A 20,677-nucleotide genomic window follows, 5' to 3' on the forward strand; every position below is an offset into this window, starting at 1 on the left:
AATTACTTCATTAAGATTAAAAAAAACCTAACTCCTAGTTACAACTCAAATATCTGTTGACAAAATAACTTCATCTATTTCTGCATACCGTTTTTGCTAGATTTCTGTCCTTGAATGCTATTTCATGAACGTTCCTTTGACAAATATTTTAAGGGCATATCATATGCCAAGGATGGTTTTGGGATTTGGGGACCCAAATCAATATGGTCTTTGCTGCCTACTTAGGTGAGGGTGCGGGTTGGACAAAACCATCAGTGTGGGGTGATGGGGTCTCTGATAGAAGTAGCAGGTGTTACAAGTAGATCCTGTGGGAATGGGGGTGGGGAGGGCTGAGGGTCAGGAGCTTCCTGGGAGAAGTGACTTTGGGGGTCTGGGAGAAGGTCTTAGCCAGGTGAAGAGGCTCCAGGGGGGATTCTAGGCAGAGAGGAGACCATGTACCTGAGCCCAGAGGCAGGGACTATTGCGCATCAAATTCTCTTGAACTCTGGGACAGTGATTGGCAGGAGAGGTCCAGTGGAGTGGGGGGGAGGGGTGGAGTGGGCAGCAGGGATCCAAGCATACGGGCTCTTTCTGAGGAGCTTAGACTTCATTCTGTGGGTAATGGGAAGTCTTTGAAGGGTTTAAGCAGGAGAGTTTACATCTCTTCGAATCACTTCCACTCCATGATGGAAGTGGCCTTAGAAATCCTTCAGATCCAGCCCCCTTTTTGTAGGGGGTGAAGCTGAGACCCAGGAGGAAATGCTGTTGTCCTTCTTACTACCATTGTCACCAGCTGGTGTTTATTGAGAGCCAATAGACAGCAGCCCTGTCTCTGCCTCTGCTTCGTCTTGCTCAAAACAATGCTCTGGGGAGACTACTGAGACTATCCCCATTTTATAGAGGAGGAAACTGAGACCCAGAAAGATGACATACTTTGCCTAAGGTCACTTGGCTAGCAAGTCCTGAAGCCAGTATTTGAACAAGGTCTGTCTGGCTTCACAATCTTAATTGTGCATGCCACACAAGGTTCCATAATTCATAGCAGGGCTGGAATTTAAACGCAGGCTTTCTGATGTAAGTCTGTACTCAGGCACCAGCTGCGTGTGGCATATAGCAGGTTCACCTGCTTTCTTAAGAGGTGGGCAGCAGACCTCACACCGTTGGCCATGTTTCTGCTGACTGTGTGCACTCCTTTGTCATGGCGATGCCTCTGAATTTGCCACCTATATGTCCTATTCTTTATATATTCTCCTTATATATCTTTCAGGAAGATTATAACACTGATACAGCCAATGTTTGTGTTCTGAGGAGGACAAAAACTGAAGTCAAGAAAGCTCGGGTGGGGAGTTCTGAGTGGCGGGTTAAATGGCTTTGTGGATTCCCAATCTGTTGGCCTAAGGACACTGGCTGGGGCCGTTCCTGCCCCAGTAGCTGAGCTGGCCTGTCCCTTTTGACATCAGTAGTCCTCAGGACGAGGACCTCCCAGAGCCGGCCACTGTTGCGCCAGCTGTCCCCTGGGACTGGCACCTTTAGGTTTTTAGGGGGCTTGTGGCCGCTGGGCCTGGTGAAGTCCCAGCCACTTGTCATTGCTTCCCAGCTAATGACCTCCTGGCCTGGCCACATCTCAGCTAATTTCTGCAATTAGGGAAGCTTGTTTTCAGAGGCTGAAACAGGAACTTTTCTGAATTAGCTTTTATGGTTCAGAGCCTTTAATTTGAGATTTAAAAAACATCATAGCTCGCCAAAACCAAATAAACTGCAGCTAATGAAATTCGCAGAAGTTCTCGGAGAATGCTTCTTACTGGTGCTCCTGCATGATTTATTGACAGCCGGTTGTAAAAACAATCTTATTAAAGGTCATAATGTTGGGTAAAAAAAAAAAAGGCCTTTAATTTATAGCATAATTAGGCTTCCTCCAATAGCTTTGCTTGCCACGCTGTCACTTAGGGCTCTGAGGAAGCACTTGGTGTTTTTCATTATATCACAGCAAAGGAGATCCATGCTCCTAGAGGGCCCACTGACTTTCTCTTTATGGCCCTTTTATTGCTGCTAAAATAGTCAAAACAGGGGGTTGATTAGAGCCGACTGATGCCTACTGATTATGGGAACACCTCTCGTGGGGGGGAAGGGAGAAAAGGTGGGAGGGGGCTCGGGACCTCAGGACATGCCTCCGACGGAAAGGGATGAACTGTGAAAGGAGTGTGAGCAGGCTTCCTGGCTCTTCCCCAGACGCTTGTGGATTGAAGGCTGACCCCTGGCAGGCGGGGCTGGGGTGATAAAAGGCAAGTGGAAGGTGCTAATACCTCGAGGAAGAGACAATCCCAGGGCAGGATGTGTATGGGAATAAGAACCTTAAAAATGCTAATGGTCCCAGGTGGCGAGCAGGTTGGCGGTGGGTGGTGAAGGAGGCGGCACCAAGGAGCAAAGGTCATGCCTGACGCTGGCCCTGTAGAAGGCAAAAGGGAGATTCGGTATTTGTGGGGTGAGGAGGAGAGTGTGTCCTGGTTCCCCCCATCCTTGAGCCCCTCACCGAGGGGTATTTGGAGCCTGCTCTCCAGGGTTGTGCTTGTGCGATGGGGGCCCCGGGAGGGGTGGGGGGAGTCCCACGATGGGGCACAGCATCAGGGATGTGTGATAATGGCCAAATCTGATCAGAAATGCCCTCTCCCCATCCCCCAAGTCTTCTCTCCTTCCCCAAACCTGAGGCTCTTTTTAGGAGCTCAGAGTTGCAGCTCTGACCACAGAAAGCGGCCACAGCCCTACCCCAGCCCACCTTCTCCCCCGCTCTGAGCCCTGATCCCCCACTGCCAGGCCAAGGTCCGTATCCTGGACCTGCCTTAGCTCTGCAGGCTGTGTGTGTGTGTGTGTGTGTGTGTGCGTGTGTGTAGAACGGACTATCCTACTGCTAGTATGGTATGGCCATCATGATAGGGATAGGGATGGGAGCCTGTGCTGTTAGTTTGGTATCCAGTCTGGGCCCTGGTTGTGGTCTGTTGCTGACTGAGCAAGAGAAAGGGCAAGGTGACTGTGTGAGGCTTTGGTCTGCCTCTCCTGAGGCGCCTTTTCTGTCTGCTCTCCCAAATATTGCAGGACCCACCCTGCAGTGCTCCAGGACCCACCCTGTCCCGTCTCATCCTGTGCTGCCCCAGCTCTCTTCACTTCTGAGTTTCTCAACCATTCAGGTTTATCCAGAGTCCTGCATGCAACTGGTGAGTACATCCCTCTTTCCCGGCATTGGTCAACTTTCCGAGGGCCGAGGAACCCCATTTCCGGCTCCTTGAGGCCGAGGGTGGGACCTGTGGTGATGTCACCTGGAGGGGTGGCAGGAGCAGGGAAGGCTCACTGGGTGGGTGCTGTCTGCCTGTGTCTACCCTAGAAGGGGCACAGGGGAGAGCTGAGCTGGGAGACACTTGCTGTAGCACCTGCCAGTTTTCTGACGAGCTCTCTCGGATTTTGTTTTCCCAGCTGTAACTCCAGCCTGAGAGAGAGGGGGTGTCTAGGAGCGGGTCATGGCTCATGCAGTGAACACCGTCGACACCTACCATGTGCCAGGCACTGTGCAGGAAGGTGGGCTTTACCGGAGTGAACTTAGGAAGCATCCAGGCTGAGAGAGGTGGGTGAGTGACATTATATAATTAATTATATTAAATGCCACCTGCTGACTTTTCTCCAGGGGACAAGGGAGCACAAAAGAAGGAGCAGGTGACTGCCTAGTGTGTGCTCATCAGTGACGGCATGTGTGAGAGTGTGTCCGAGGGCATGCGCGTGCGTGTGTAGTCTTTGAGCGTGTCAGTGTATGTCGCTGTGAGGTGAGCGTGCAAGCGAGGACATCGGTGTGAGTGATTGTGTGCGTCCGCGAATGTATTTGCGAGGGTGCAGGCACCTGTGCGATCCTGTGGTGTGGGAGTATGGGAGTGGGTGCACACGGGGGTGTGTCAGTGATACACAGAGGAAGCTGGCCTGGGGACCATCGGTAGCCTTTGCAGGAGGTGGAAGTGCCCAGAAAAGGGGTGGTATGTGCCAGGCTGTAACCCTTGGGCCAGCACAGCGCCGCCACGCGGGAGACAACCAGCACGCATCTTCTGAACGGACCCCCACCTCCCTTCCAGTGCAGGGAATAGCATCTGCTCAGTCAGCCTCAGCTGTGCCTTGATTTCTGGTCAGGAGGTCTTGTCCTCTTGGACGAAGAAAGAGAGCAGAAGTTGTTTTCTTCTAGATGTTAGCAACTAAGCCTGGAAGGTAAGAGGACAAATTCTTGAAATGATGAAGTGCTAGTCACATTGCCCCTTTAAATGACCGTAACCCAAGGGGTTGTAGTGAATTTTAATTTGCTTCTAGAAACTTTTTTAGACTTGCTAAATATTTTCCAATTTTGTCGGGGGAACAAAAAGTGTGATTAAAAAAGGAATCTGGCTTTTCCATGCAAACTTGTGCTGTTAGGGTGTAAAACCTGCTTGGGTGGGGTACTGGCACCTGGATCCTGGAATTTCTCCAGACTGCCTCCCCCATCCCCCAACTGGCCTGCCCCAACCTGCAGTTTCTCTTTCTGGCCTTCCCCGCTCCAGCCATCCCGCCCCTGGGCTTTGTGTCTCAGCCTCAGTTATTTGTCTTATTTCCCTGATTGACAGCCCACTTTGGAATCACATTTCCAGACTGACCTCTGCCTTCTTCTACAGAACACAACTCTGGGACTTAGCTCGGGCCTCATGCTCTGAAACCCCACCTTCCCTGCCCCTCATTCAGGCTCTTAGCCTCTGGGCCATGGGCTGGGCACCCCTAACCAGCCTTCCAGGGTGGGGAGAAGGCCAGACACTAAGTCAGAACGAAACGTGCTGGGGTCTCTTTAAAAAAAATCTAGTTTCTCTTTTGGACCCTTCTACTTATCTCCTCTCTCCTTAGAAGCTGGCAGTTATTCAACATTTATAAATTGAAGATAATCCCATTTCCCGATGACTCCTGGCAGCCCAAGGTTTGGGATAGAAGAATTTTTATCCCAGTCTGCTGTTTGCAGAGGAAATAACTAAAATGCCTCTATTTCTCAGCTATGGATTTCTAAGGTCTGATTCTTTCCAAATAGATTTCTGGGCATTAAATCCTTTAATAATGGCAATAGTCTCCTATCAGGTTTTAAACCCGGAGGACAGTTGTTCAAGACATTTCAAGTTACAAATTGTAGACAGCTGTCGGTCAAGGCCTCCAGATTGTGGAGCAGTGGTGATTTTCTCTCCAGAGACCATTCCTTTGCTTTGACCTAGGGTAAGGTTGGAATTGGAGTCAAAGTTAGGGCTGAAGGCAGTACAGGATTGATTGGAGGTAAATGTATAGGTTATTTTGTTATTTTATTTGGTATTAGCATAGGGTTAGATGAGTACTGGGCTGGAATTCAGATGGTTGTGGAGTTAGCAAAGAGGATAAGGGTCTGAAAGGGTTTGGGTTAGGATGTGGTTTGCTGTTGGTATTTGGGATTAGGGCTGGGTCAGTCGCTTTGCTCAACTCTTGGAAGCTCATCGGTGGGGCTGTCTGAGGATTATGCCACACCTGAATTTCCATGCTCATTGGGACCAAACCCTTGGTCGTGCTATGAAATTTTGGGCTGAATAAGATAAGGCCTTCCCCACCAACCCCTCCCCCCTGCCTAGAGTGTTTGGTGTTGAGGGATGTCACATATGAACTCCACAGTAGCCTCCACTGAAGCCTGGTAAAACCCAATGTTGGGGTGTATCTATTTTGGCTCTTGTGAAGGCAGGAGGGCAGGTAGAGGCAGGGGGCCCTGATGTTTGTCTGTCTTCTTGTCTACCCCAGGCAGCTGGGGTAGGACCGTGGAACTCTGGCTTAGGACTTGAGGCACAGAGTCAGCTGGCTGAGTTCTAGGGGGCCCCTGTGGCCAGAAACACATCCTACCTGCTCTGGCACCTGGTGTCCAGCTGACCAGTTTTCTCCCATTTTGATCACTTTGAAGAAGTACCTGGGAAGGGCAATCATTTGGTTCTGTTCCTCTGCCCCCGCAAGGCAATAAGCAGGCATCATTCTAGTGCCTTTATGGGCTATTTCTGTGAAAGGGTACCAGGCAAACAGGTAAAGAGCCCACATGCCCCCACACACACTGCTGAGCCATCGGCAGACATCATCTGGGTCTGAATGCTGTCCCTTTCGTTTTTGCTCTTGCCGAGGCCACCATATCCCGTATTCTAGCATGCTGACACGGCCCTAAAACCAACCACCACATGCCTCTACAGCTTTGTTCCTGCTGCTTATCGGCCTGGAATGCCCTCTTCCCCGCTCTTCTCTCCAGGTACCTAGAGAGTCCCCTCATCTTCCAAGATGCAACCCTTGTGACATTCTGTTGCACTTACTTATGGATTTATGGATTAAATACAGGAACAGTGTCTTATTCACACCGTCTCCCCAGCACCTTGTCCAGGGGCTGGAAAAGAGTGGACACAAAATCAGTGCTTGTTGAAAGAATGAAGAGCAGGGAAGACCAGGCCATCAGGCTGATGAGTTATACTGGTTTTATTAAGACTTAGGCCATTTTATAGGGCACCCTCAACTCCTCCCTAGCTGAATTCCATCCGTCTTTTTCCTTCCTGGACACCATAACTTTATCTTTCTGAAAATATAAGCGTCACTTCCCTGACCTTCTCTCCATTGTGGTGGCTCAGAGATGATACAAATCCTTTGACATTTGTCCCATTGAGAAATGGGGTCCCATCCCCCTCCCTTGAATCTGGGCTGGCTCTGGTGACTTGTTTGGCCAACAGCATGCATTGGGAGTTAATGTCTGGAATTTCCAAGGTAGGTCATAAATTACCCAAAGCTCCCATTTTGGTCTCTTGGAACACTCTCTCTGAGCCACCATGTAAAAAGTCCAGTCACTCTTAGAACATGCTGGTGAAGCCATTAGATCAATAGTCTCAGCTGAATCCAGTCCCAGCCAGCAAATAATCAGAAATGTGGGCAAAGCCATCTTGGACCCTTCAAACCAGACCAGACCATCTGTTGGCTGATGCCACTGAATGACCTCCATGAATACCTGCTATCCAGAACCACATGCAGCTTCCTGAACAGACCAGGGCTTACCTGCACTTGGGCCTGTGTATATGTTTTCCCTCCAGTGGGTCATCTCCTTCCCAGGTTTGCTCTGCTAACTGCTGCCTTGTTCTCAAGACTCCTCAACCATCACCTCCTCATGGAAATCACAATCTGGGTTGGGGCCCTTTTTCTGGGCTCCTGTAACCACCCCCACCCCCCCCCCCCCCCATGCCTCCCTCTCTGTGGCAGCACAGTCACGGTGCACTGTAACTGTGTACTTGTTTATTTTGCTTCTGGTTCCTGAGTTTTGCAGGAAAAAGTGTCTTTCATCCCCTAGGTTTCTTCATTTAGAAGTTTTTGATAAAAGTTTGTTGATTGAAAAGTTAATAATTCTAGCTTGATAATGCTTGCAAATTTAGTAAGCATGCCAGCAATATTCTCATGCACATCACTAATAAAAAGTTTGAACAAGGGCACCTGGCTGGCTCAGTTGGTGGAGAATGTGACTCTTGATCTTGGAGTGATGAGTTCGAGCCCTACATTGGGTGTAGAGATTACTTAAATAAATAAATAAATCTTAAAAAATAAAAAAATAAATAAAAAGTTTGAACAGAGGGAAACAAGGGTGAATCCTGAAGCTGTTTATATCTTCAAACTATCCATACCATTTCTTCTTGTCTATAATAACCAGTTTCACCAAGAGCTTGAAGAGATATAGATAAATAATGTCAAATTCCTTCTCCTAATCTGGCAGGAGTGGAAAGTCTATGAAAAAGAGTGAAATATGGGCGCCTGGGTGGCTCAGTCAGTTGAGCATCTGACTCTTGATTTCTGCTCAGGTCATCATCCCAGGGTTGTGGGATCGAGCCCTGTGTCAGGCTCTGCATGGAGCAGGAGCCTGCTTAGTTCTCTCTCTCTCCCTCTGTCCCTCTCCCCAGCTTGTGCTCTCTCTGTCTTCTCTAAAATAAAATTTTAAAAAAGAGTGAAATTAATTTGGCAGGACAGAGGAGACTTAGGGAACCCACCCTGCTCCCAGAGATCCTGGCCTTCCTTTCCAAGAACCCCAACTGCTCTTTGAAAGACGTCCCATCTCCAGTCTGTCTCCCATGATTTTCCCATTACATTCAAGCCCTATTCATCATTTCTCAAATAATGTCTGGGGATTTCCAAATCCAAAGGGATTCCTTTTGGTTTGAGTGTTATGCTCAGAAACTGTCCGTCCCTTCCCAGGAAGGGATACAAAGAGCTCATAAATCACACCCTGCTCCCACAGCCAAGCTCTGGGCATCTCTTGATACCTTCTGATGGAGAGAGAAGCATTTTGGAAAAAGCAATGTAAAGGGTGGGGGTGGGGCAGTGAGAACTTGAGGAAGGAACAGACCTTGAACAGGTCCCTTTCCCCATGTCCTCAGTTTCCCCACCTGTGGACAGAGGGGATTGGAAGAGTCCAAGGGTTAAGCAATTTTTCCCCAAAGAAAATATTTGATCAGTAGCTTTTAACCATCTCAGGGGTCACCAACTTCTCTGGGAACCTGATGGCACTGTGGAAACTTGCCCTGGAAATTTACACACACACACACACACACACACACACACACACACACACACACACACACACAAATACACACACATATGTGCTCAAAGTCTGTGCCAGAATCTTGCCCGAGATGGATAATCTACAGTTACCAGTATTGACCACTTCTGTTTTCAAAAGTCCTAACTATATCTGCTCAGCTACAGAAATGCAGCATCTCTCCCAACCTGCATGATGCGCTGAAGTTACAGGACTATTTCATCCATAGGTTCTTGTGAGTCCCTGGATGTTACAGGTGAGCTGACCTCCGTTTAGAGAAGCCTCAGACTTTCAGGACCTCTTCACACAACTTCAGCTTTTAACTCAGTTTACAAATATTTATTCTTTCTTATTTGACAAATCTTGCCTAGAATATGAAAGTAAGTTTGGATTTGCCATACTCACTTCTCTTCCATGGCCATTGACATCACTGCTCTGCCCTAAGTATATCCTCAAGAGTGGGTCCACACCTTCCTTCCTCTTCTTGGTGTAATTAAAGGGGCCCTTTGTGAGCTCCTAGGAATTTTTTTTCTTCCTTGTCTCAATACTTTCTGTGCTCTTGCCTTCCTAGTACTCTTCAAATTTGTCAGAGTTGCTTTCCTTCTAGAAACTGAGTCCACTGGAAAGCTGGTTGGCTGTGCATTTTTAGATCTCAGGGAAAGATGTGGTCCTTCTTGCTGGAGGCTGACCTTGAGGCGATTACCCAGAAGCTCAGAAGTGGAGCTCAGAGCCCCCTTCTTGTACAACTCCTTCCAGGGACCCAGGGGCGGGAACTCTACTAGTGCATCCATGGGATGACATGTTCCGGTAAAGTTACAAGCGTCGTGTATTTTAACCATGGTTGCTAAGAAGTCTGCCTCCTTCCGCTCTGATTGCCTTGCCTTCACATTTTTGCTTGCGTTGAATAGCCTTGGAGGGGTGAGAAGGTTTGTTGAGACCCAGCTAATGGGAAGCTGAGTCCAGCACGTGTTGAGTCTGGGTTTAGTGAGATGTGTGTATGAGGATTCCAGTCACTCGCATGTGTAGTTAAATTATTGTCAGCCATCCGCAGGGGGAAGGGCTTCCGGAGGCTTCTCTGCAGCACACTGTGCTGACTTAACCGGCACCTTGAGGTGCATGGCTGGAGACCGTGAACGTGTCTTATGGCAGCCCCACAGGAAATGTTTGGGGAGTAGAGGAGAAACAAAGTTTGGAATGTATGGAACCTGTATTAGTTTTCTAGCCGCTCTAACAAAGGGCTGCATGCTGGATGGCTTGAAACAGCAGAAATGTATTCTCTCAGCTCTGGGGGCCAGGGGGCTGACTGTCTCTCCAGATACTCTAGGGAAGAATTCTTCTTGGACTTCTGTGTCTCTTTCAGCTCTTGGTGCTCCTTGGCGTGTGGCTGCATCGCTCCATTTTCCGCCTCTCTCTTCACATGGCCTCCTCTGTGTCCCTGCCTTTTCCTTTCCTGTTGCTTATAAGGACACTTGTCATTGGATTTAGGGCCCATCAGGATAATCCAGGATGATGTCAAGATTAAAAAAATTTTTTTTAAGTTTATTTATTTATTTTGAGAGAGACAGAGGCAGTGCGAGTGGGGAGGAGGGGCCGAGAGAGATGGAGAGAGAGAGAGAGAGAGAGAATCCTAAACAAGCTCCACACACTGTCAGCACAGAGCTTGATGTGGGGCTTGAACCCATGAACCATGAGATCATGACCTGAACCGAAACCAAGAGTTGGAGGCTCAATCGACTGAGCCACCCAGGCGCCCCTCAAGATCTTTAATTTAACACCTGCAAAGACATTTCCTTTAAATAAGGTCAAATTCACAGGTTCAGGGGGTTAGCACAAGGACATATCTTTTTAGGAGTCACCAGGCAACTTGCTGCAGACCCAGAGGCTAGTCTAGCAAATAATTTTGCATTCTTCAGAAGGGTAAAGCTGTGAGAATTTGGTTCTCATCATCAGTGCCAAGTCACAGGGAAAATTCTCTCCTGCCAGGAATATACTCAATAGTAAATGCACCATACATTTTTCTTTTCTTTTTTCTGAGAAATATGATTTAATCAGAATTCCTGTGTGTACAGAGCACACATTTGCAGCAATGCTCCAAATAGCTAGAATGCTCGTCTGTAGAGTCGTAGGTTTGTGATTCTCATCACTGAATCATTATTTAAATGTCTTGTTTAATACTGACATCAGTGAGTTGCTACAACACTCATGATTAACCACTATAGTAAGAAAATCAACAATCTGGCTCATTGATACTATCAAGTCAAAGGACATTTAAAATGAGTCTCTGTACAAGAGAACTTGACATGCCGCGAAATACCATAGCTTCTAGACGAAAGGATCTTGATAGTGGTTTTCCCGAATATGACAATAATCCTAAAAATTTATGTGACATTACCAATATCGAGTTATGAAGCTGAATTTTTTTTCTAAACCATCAATAATAAAAAACAAATTTTGATTAGCCATGCTGGGGGAAAGACTGAGTTACTTTTCTGTGCTCTCTATAGGAGATAATGCCACAAAACCTTTGATATAAGAGGAAGCAATCAAAAAATACACACACACACACACAAAAAAAAACCCCTAAAATACTTTTCCTAAAAGTATTCTAGGGGTGTATCGAGCAATTAATTAATAAATGTATGTTATTTTTCTGGGTTTTGTGATTGTGGTATTTATCAGCAAAAAATTTTTTCAAAATTTTAGTGTGAATGATTTTCACATTTTAAATAAACATACAGTTTTGTATTTAATTTGTAATCATAAATTTATAAATTTGCCTTCTTAAAGGGTCACGGCTCCTCAAGTTATACCAGTCTTAGGATCATGTCATGGAACCTGGTTCACCCCTCGGTTTGAGCCCTTCACTTTGAGTGTCTTGAGTAGCCTTTGTCTTTCCTTTTTTTAATGCTTATTTAGTTATTTTGAGAGGGTGAGAGATAGAGCACGAGCACCAGCGGGGTAGGGGCAGAGAGAGAGAGAGAGAGAGAGAGAGAGAGAAGAAAGAGAGAAAGAGAGAGAGAGAGGGAAAGAGAGAATCCCAAGCAGACTCTGGGCCGTCAGTGTGGAGCCCTACATGGGGCTTGATCCCACAAACTGTGAGATCATGACCTGAGCTGAAATTAAGAGTCCGATGCTTAACCGACTGAGCCACCCAGGAGCCCCAGGCCTTTGTCTTTCTTGTATCTCCTAGCTTGCCTTCTCCCCTGGCCCACATACTTGTTCAGATTGCTCTCAACCCAAGGACACTTGTGTCTCTGTGGTTAGTCTTTCAGTGGCACTTCTGCCACTTTCTTCTTGCTGCCAAGGAGATGGTTGATGACTCTGCTCTTGCATCCTTGATGCTGCTGCCACCATCTTGGCAGGGTCACCAACATCTCCTTACTGACTGCAGTATTCTGGAGCAGCTTGATCAGGTTCAGTGCCTTGACCAGCATGCAGTGGCTCCCCCCTGGTCCTGGCAAGTGGTTCTGGAGTGCGCTTAGATCTCTTACATATACCTCAAGTAGTCTACGTTGAGCGTCATTTCCCCAAACTTCAGGTCCTAGTACGCAGGAGGGCCAGAGAAGGGGAGTGAGTAGGCATTGAATGCCAACTACGTTCTAGTCCCTCTGTTGGGTATTTTTATACATTTCATTTATTATCATATACCTTTACTTAATCCTTACAGCAACCTGGAATTATAGATTATATCAATTGCACTCTTATAACCAATCAGAATCCAATCAGTTGGGAAATAGATGTTTAAGGAACTTGCTCAAGATTTCACTATTAACTGGCACTAAAGCTATATTTAGTCAAGGCTTGTCTGTTTCTATTTCAAGTCCACACTGTCTACTAAACTCTTCTGTTTCTGGATTACTGTGGAGCAGGGGGACACAATTATTTCTCATATAGAACTGAACTGAGAGGGCCTTCCTCTTGAAGTTCTGTCTTCCATGGACTGTGGTGATACTCCACTGTCCTGACTCTTCTCTGTCTCCTTTCCTGCTGCCCTCCCCAGCGTCTTACCCTTGAGTTCTGTCCTCACTTGTCTTCTCTCTGCTCTCTCTCTTGCCCATGTCATCTGGTCATGCAGCTGCAACAGTCACTTCTCAAGGATGACATCACATATAAAATTGTTAGTTCGTTGTCTGATCCCAGCCACGGTCTTGTTTCTACTAGATTGCACAGAAGAGGGTTCTGCTAGGATTTGTCTCAGTTAACCATCATCTTCTTCTTTCCTTTCCAAACCATCTTCTCTTGAGTTCCCATCTTCCTACGCACGTAAATTTTCACCCAGGGGAAGGGTGTCATCTTTGTCTTTTTCCTGTCCCTCACTCCTTTTAGTCTGTCCAACAAACATTATTATGTATTTCCTATGTACGCATCACCGCACTAGGTGCTAGAAATTCACTGGAAATTCACTTGTTCAAGATAGACAGAGCCCGTACCTCAGGGAGCATATGCTGTAGTCATAATTTGTTGATTCCAGCTTTCCTGTGTCCCAACCTTTGCCTTGTCATTGCCATTTTCCTACTTCAGGTCCTGGCTGGTCCAGCCCTGGACTATGGCCATTGCCTCTAGCCTGTTCTTACTGACTCTGGTCCCCATGCAGCCCCTACTCCCCCTGCTCTTTAAGGAATCCATAACAAATAATAACTTTATCCTCTGTGCTGAGAAGGGCTGAGCACAATTGTCTCTTTTATGGTTCCTTGGGAAATCTCTAGTCCCTGGATGAGACCTGGAACTCCTTCTGGCTTTGTCAGTAGCACATCCACTAGCCACTTTTGTGGATTATTTCTTCATCCATCTCATGGGGAGTCTGGTGAGCTTCAGTGCTCAAGGGTTACACTGGCCCTGTGCACTGGCTCATTCAAAAGGATCCTAAATAAATATCTGCCTCCAACCATCTCTCTCTAGCAGAATTCTCCCTATCCTTTGAGGCCTCGGTCAAGTGCCTGGCCCATTGTGAAGTCTTTCCAGATGAACTTCATGCCCAACCGAATGCCATTTTCCACTTGCAGAGCTTTCTCTTGGTGCCCCCTTTGGGGGGTGGGGCATGTACCATGCTTTGCCTCGCAATGTAGAATTATGTCTTCCACAAGCTGGCAAACTTCTTGAGGGCAGGGGCTGCACTCTGCTTATTTTTAACCTTCTGGCTACCTAGCACAGTGCCTTGCTCGTAACAGCTGTTAAATAGATGTTGGCTGAATTAAATGTATTTTCAGTTGCTCTCCCTGTCTTTCCATTTTCCATCCTTGCCTCTACTCACTCCTCCTTTTTCTTTTTTTTCTCTCTTTTTAAAAGTTTATTTATTTATTTTGAGAGAGAGAGAGACATGGAGGGAAAGAGGGAGAGAGAATCCCAAGCAGCGTCAAGAGAATCCACTGCACTGTCAGTGCGGAGCCCAGTGTGGGGCTCGATCCCATGAACTGTGAAGCCAGGACCTGAGCTGAAATCGAGTCGGATGCTTAACCAACTGAGCCACCCAGGCGCCCCTCTTTTTCTTTTTAAAGTAAACTCTGCGTCCAATGTAGGGCTTGAACTCATGACCACAAGATCAAGAGCCGCCCACTCTATTGACTGAGCCAGGCAGGTGCTCCAGCATCCTTCTTCTTGCTTTTGCCCTGGTACCATTCTGCCTGTTTCTTCTCACATTCACAGAACACTGGCTCTAAGAGAAATTTTGATTCCAAGTCCAGTGTTTCCTATACTAGACTGATCATCGGAAATACCTGGTAGCTTTAAAACACCATTTTTATTTAAAAATTATATTGAGTATATCATATAAACAGCAAAGGGTACAAAGCTTAAGTGTGCAGCTGGATAAATTTTCGTACCCTTGTAGCTACCATCCATATCAGAATATGGAGCATCTCGAATATTCAGAATACGTTTTCATGGATGCTCCAAGTTGAGATATATATATATATATATATATATATATATATATATATATATATATATATATATAAAGTCTTTTGTGTCTGTTTCCTTTATTTCCAAGTTTTGTCTGTGAGATTCATGCATGCTGTTGTGTAGATCTGTAGTTTATTCTTTTTATTGTGGGGTAGTATTCCATGGTACAAGTCTAGCACCATATATTTATCCATGCTACTGTATCGGTGGACATTGGGATCGTTTCCAGTTTTTGACTCTTACGAATAAAACGGCTATGAACATTCTCGTACATTTTTGTGGTGGACATATGCTATATTATTCAGAGTTCTCTGGAGAAACAGAGCCAGTAGTGTGTGTCTGTGTGTGTAGAGAAGGAGAGACTTATTGTAAGGAATCGTCTCACATGATTGTAGTTGACAAGTCCCAGGATCTGTGTTTTGCAAGCTGGAGACCCAGGAGAACCGAACCAATGGTGAATTCAGAGACCGGAGGACTGAGAACCGGGAGAGCTGAATGCTGGTGGGCTCAAGACCCAGAAAGAACTGATGTTTCAGTTTGAATCCAGACGCCCCGAAGAATCGATGCCCTCTGGTTCAGTGCAGTCAGACAGGAGGGGTTCCTTGTTACTCAGCCTTTTTATTCTAGTCAGGTCTTCCGTTGATTGGCTGAGGCTCACCCATATCAGGGGAGGCAATCTGCTTTACTCAGCCTACTGATTCAAAAGTTAATCTGAGCCAGAAACACCCTCACAGACACACCCAGAAAAATATTTGACCAAATGTTTGGGCATCCCATGGCCCGGTGAAGTTGACACCTAAAATAAGCCACTACATATGCACTCATTTTTGTGGGGGTGTACATATTCATAGAATCAGAATATGTTTAGCTTTAAGAGACAGTTTTCCGCTGTGATGGTACCAATTTTTTTTTTTTTCCAGTAACAACTTCCCACGAGCAAGCTGTTAGTGTTCTACTTCCTCTACAATCTTACCAGCACTTGGTACGGTCAGACTTTTTCATTTTAGCCTTCACGGCAGTTGTGTAGTGGTCTCAGTGATGTGCTGGAACCAGCCTGTGTGGCTTGTAAACGTCCATTGTCTGCATCGCTTCCTCATTATGCGATCAGCGAAGTCACCTTGGCGGCTTAACGTCAGCCCTCATGGGAGTATTGACGCCAAAGAAAAGCTTTAATTCCTGGAAAGTTGCTTGTTGAATACCAGAGTGCTACTGGTGATTGTATGTCACTGTGGTTTTAATTTACCTTTCCCTGATGAGTTATGAGTCAAGCTTTTCATATGTATATGGTCATTCATTTATCTTCATTGGTGAAGTGTCTGTGTCTTTTTTTACCTAAAAAAAAAAATCGGTTGTTGATTTTTAATTGTTCTTGTTGATTTGTAGGACTTCTTCATATATGCTGGTCCTAGATCTTTGTAGAATATATATATTGAAAATATCTTCTCCCAGTCTGTTGGTTGACTTTTCATTCTCTTTTAATGAATGGACATTTATAGTTTAAAGGACGGTGTATCAGCTTCTCTTTCATGGATAGTGTTTTTTACGTCCTCTGTAAGAAATCCTGGGGCACCTGGGTGGCTCAGTCGGTTAAGCGTCCGACTTCGGCTCAGGTCACGATCTCGCAGTCCGCGGGTTCGAGCCCCACGTCGGGCTCTGGGCTGATGGCTCAGAGCCTGGAGCCTGCTTCCTATTCTGTGTTTCCCTCTCTCTCTGCCCCTCCCCCGTTCATGCTGTGTCTCTCTCTGTCTGAAAAATAAATAAATGTTAAAAAAAAAATTTTTTTAAAGAAATCCTTACCCCAGTCACTTTTACAAAATACAGTTTTGGGGTTCAGTGAATTAGATTTTTGAGCATGGGATGCAAGGATCTGTATATTTTAAAGCTCCCTTAAGTGCACATGGCTTTTAAACACATTAAGTTTTCTAACCTTATTTGCAATGAGTGAAATGCGAGGTATAACCACAACGTAATGCCATTTTTCTCATCTATCACATTAATGTAAATCAAAAAGTTGTATAACACACAGTGTTCACCTAAGATGGGAGGCACTCTCATGCATTGTCGACATCTGTGTAAATAAGAACAGCGTTTATAAAGAGCAGTTTAGCAATATCCATTGGAATCAAATGAATGCACATGCCCTTTGGTCTGCCTGGTGATTCTGCTTCTAGGAACATACCTTACTGGTACTCAGAAATGTGTACAAAGAAATAGGTTACGTGGATATTTGGCGCAGTGTTATTTGTAATAGGAGAAGATGGGAAATGACCTAAATATCCATCAAGAGCCATGCAATGGAATACTAACCAGTCAGTAAAAAGGAGATAGTTCTATATGTACAAAGGCGGAGTGACTTACAAGCTATATAGTTAAATGTAAAAAGGACGTTGTAGAACAATGTGTTTAATTTCTTACCGAGTGTTTGAAAATGAATAGTTTATAAGCATATGTATGTATAGGTGTGTGCCCATACCTATACATGTTAGTGTATTCAAATATATTTATTGAAGGAAACAAGAAATTCAGCTACAAAAATAAAAATTAAAACTCCTCTTCAAACATTAAAAAAAAAATTCAGCCACAGTGGCAGGCACTGTGGGTGTTGAATCCAATATATACCTTTTCTGTGTATTGGCCTTTATAGACCGTGGGCATGTGTTACTTTTATATTTTTAGAGGCCCCTCCCCCCTTCCCCGATCCCGGCGATTTGGATGATCATCATATCTCTCATGTAAGGAGACTGGGCCCAGGGAGTTTGGGTCCAAGCACGGATTGCTCAGAACTGCTTCCTGAGAGTCAGTCATGCCCCCACCCTCACTTCCCTCTCTTCCCACACAGCTTGGCCTCTGGCTCACAGAACCAGTCTGTCCTGCACCATTTCTGTCTTCTGCCCAGGACCCTACAGCAAGCCACGAGCCAGACGCCCCCTCTGAGGGTCTGGGTGGGAGGGAGAAGCAGCCCCACGTGCTGGCCACCCGTCCCTCCCGCTCTCCCCAAGGGTGATCTATGGCTTGTCAGAGGTGTGGGTTCTCGCCACTTGCTGAATAGAAAGCTTCTTTGTTCTTGGGAGTGAAAATAACCCTAAGATAAATGTTGGGGCTGGAAGAGCCCAGGGAATGTTAGGCTCCAGCTGCCCTAAGGCTCCTCCCTGGAGCAGAAGGTCTGAGGTTAGGGGAGACAGGAGTTGGTTCCGGAGGGAGTATCATGGCCAGGGTCCTCTGGGGATTGTGAGCAGTGGTGAAAGGTGGCCATGGGCTCTTCTCAGATTCAACCCAGCTCCCAATACCTGCCTGAAAATTACTGCCATCGTGGGTAACCTCCTAACAACCCACAAAGACTTCCTATCCCTTGTCACTTGTTGATTATGACATGACCAATCTCCCCATAACTCTCTTATTCCTCCTTACCCGAAGGCTGTCCCCTGTGCCCGTACAAAAACTCCCCTTTATCTTCATAAACCTGTTTGTTTTCCCATCCCCTTGCCTTTCTACTTGCCCCTCCACGGAACTGGATGCTCTCTGGAGCCTGCATTTCGTTTCTCTGGCTGTTGTTGAGAAAAGGAGGGACCCAGCTCTGCACCTGGCCACTGCAAACCCCATAAAGTTCATGGTATGACTCTTCCATGGACCATAACCTCCTCCCATCCCTTATCCGGCCCAGGCAGGACTGAGTTGGAGGATGCTGGATCTGCCAGGAGAGGAGAAAGGGGAGGGGAGGATTGTTTCAGGCTGTTAATAGTCTCGAAATAAAGCCTGAAGACAAGATTGGAGTCTTTATTTTTCAGTCCTATTCCTAAGGTTCTAGAGAAAATATTTTTAACTTGGAACGTTGAGAGGTGCCCTAAGACCTTTCAAGCACCCCAGAGGGACAGAAACCCATGAGGGACAAGGGTGAGAATAGCATCAGAGTCCTCCAGGAAAGTCAAGGGCTGTGGTCCCCCCACCGAAACCCCAGTCCTGGCTCAGAAAAGTGGAATCTGGGCCGGGGTGAGGGGGCTCCGAAGTTGCAGCCACAGAAAGGACTTTAGAGAACAACCTACAGCCCAGTTCCTCCCTTTTTTTTTTTTTTAATTTTTTTTTTTTTAACGTTTATTTATTTTTGAGACAGAGAGAGACAGAGCATGAACAGGGGAGGAGCAGAGAAAGAGGGAGACACAGAATCTGAAACAGGCTCCAGGCTCTGAGCTGTCAGCACAGAGCCTGACGTGGGGCTCGAACTCACGGACCGTGAGATCATGACCTGAGCCGAAGTCGGATGCTTAACCAACGAGCCACCCAGGCGCCCCCCAGTTCCTCCCTTTTGATAAGCCTGGTTTGTCTGGCTGAGGCCTGAGGGGAAGGAGTGGGAGGGGCCAAGCAGTGGGAGGGGCCAGGAGGAGAAAGAGGATGAAACCGAGGAAGCCAACAGGACACCATCAGTCCAACTCTATCTTCTGGGTGAGAAAATAGAGGCATAGAGAAGCTTGGGACCACGTCTCCAAGACAGCGACGAAGCAGCCTCTCTCCTGGTGCCTATGCTTTTGTTTGTTCTTGCTGGCACCTTGCTGGGGTCTGATGGAGTGGGTGGCTTTGGGACTGTCCGGACCTTAAGGACAAGCAGCACAAGATGATAAGAGGAACCCTCCCCACAGTGGGGGCTGGCACCCCCGCTCTGGCCCAGTGTCCTACAAGGCCTCCTACACCAGTGCCTCCTAAAGGCAGAAAGTGCCTCCTTGGATCTCTTCTCCCCACCACCCCCAACACTTTATCAGCTTTGCCTCTCTCTCTGGCTCTGCTTGTCTGAATTAGATAAGTTTTGGATGAATCATAGTTTGGGGTCTGTGGAAAAGAATGGAAGAGGAAAACAGATGGGGATGAGAATGCCCGTGTATCTAATCGTATAGGTCAGACCCTGGGGTAGGAGCCTATGTTCCTAGTTAGGGCTCATAACAACTCTTTGGCGTAGATCTCCTTGCTTCGCTTTCACCCAGTCTTCCTGAAGTTCAGTGACTTGCCCAAGGCCACAGGGATCGTAGCAGCGGGTGGGAGACCGTGAGGCCAGCTAGCTGTGTCTGGCTGTGGATGGATGACGCATTGCCATCAGGGCAATGCTGCCCTAATGTGTGCTGAATGCTTCCTGGCTCTGTGCATGAAGGCTAGGATTCAAGGAGAACTTCAGGCCTGAGGTCACTTCTGGGAAGGGTGTTAGAGGAGCACCCAGTTCTGGGGATGCAGCCTTAACAAGTCAGTCAAAGCGTTCCTAGAAGCATCAGCCAAATTCCCCAGAGACTCTTGAGGGGTGGGCTGCCCCACCCTTGACCTCTGCAGCCTCCTCCCACATGCAATGACCCAGGCCGAGATTTCCCAGCTACTGCTGATGCCCTGGGCTGGCGAAGAGCTGGCTTTATGCTCAGTTGTTTAATAATCTGTGAAGAAATCAATACATTCCCACCTCTTCCCCTGGATTCAACCAGCATGGATTATAATCACATCTGTGCTATTTGCCCATGCTGAGCAGAGGCGTGGAGGTAGGCTGGGAGCTTCAAGTTAAACTTTTCTAGACTAATAAACTGTTTCTCCCATTACAACTTGACTGCCCTCGCCTTTCCTGGCCAGCCCCTCTAGGACTCCCCCTCATCCCCCCAGCTTTCTTTCTTTCACTGACGCTGACATCACACTCACATTTTCCAAAAATTCCCCAAATTACCCATAGTCTTCTTAGCTCCCGCTGTCGTCTGGAATTACACATCCCAGACTGCACCCTGTCAATCCCTCCACCCTCACCCCAGAGCATCAGGACTCACCAGCACTGGGGAGTCCTGGGTCCCCTGGCTCAGCTCGGCCTGGCAGTGAAGCAGAATGGGGTCTGACCCAGTGAGGAGCTTTTCCCCTCACCAGGTCCAGTGGGATAAACAGACTACTGGGAGAAGCTGTGTGTGTGTGTGTGTGTGTGTGTGTATGAGGGAGCTGGCTGGCTGGCTCTGAAAGGCCTTGTTATACGGGAATGGCCTGGGCCTTTCTGAAGCCCCACTAGATGGGGTTGGAAGGCACACTGTTCAGTGGGAAGAACCTGGGGTTTGGAGTCAGAAGACCCAGCTTCCAGTTCTGATTCTGCTACTCAAGGGTTCTGTGCTCTTGCACTGGCCATGTAGCTTCCCGCTTCGGTGCTCTCCTTTATAAACTGGGGCTCTGTGTATTTTCCAAAAGGGCCATAGC

The 20,677-nt window shown here is 47.0% G+C and overlaps 2 long non-coding RNA genes across 3 annotated transcripts in view; one reads left to right on the forward strand and one right to left on the reverse strand.

The window, feature by feature from the left end:
- The window catches only part of LOC128773660 (uncharacterized), a 157,575-nt gene that overhangs the window by 27,199 nt on the left and 109,699 nt on the right, over positions 1-20,677 (forward strand). The window contains exon 2 of one of the 2 annotated variants that reach the window (XR_008418032.1): positions 3,445-3,596. This is a non-coding gene — a long non-coding RNA (uncharacterized LOC128773660). The remainder of the gene's footprint in view (positions 1-3,444; positions 3,597-20,677) is intronic. The other variant, XR_008418031.1, reaches the window with a different exon arrangement.
- LOC109265349 (uncharacterized) lies at positions 1,863-15,810 on the reverse strand. Its single transcript, XR_002079141.2, has 3 exons — positions 15,456-15,810; positions 4,078-4,211; positions 1,863-2,425 (listed from the first exon to the last, which is right to left on the reverse strand). It is a non-coding gene; the product is annotated as an uncharacterized LOC109265349 (long non-coding RNA).

The sequence above is a fragment of the Panthera pardus genome, unplaced genomic scaffold (genome assembly GCF_024362965.1).
Source record: "Panthera pardus isolate Hobbes unplaced genomic scaffold, ASM2436296v1 HiC_scaffold_26, whole genome shotgun sequence".
NCBI classification, from domain to species: domain Eukaryota; kingdom Metazoa; phylum Chordata; class Mammalia; order Carnivora; family Felidae; genus Panthera; species Panthera pardus.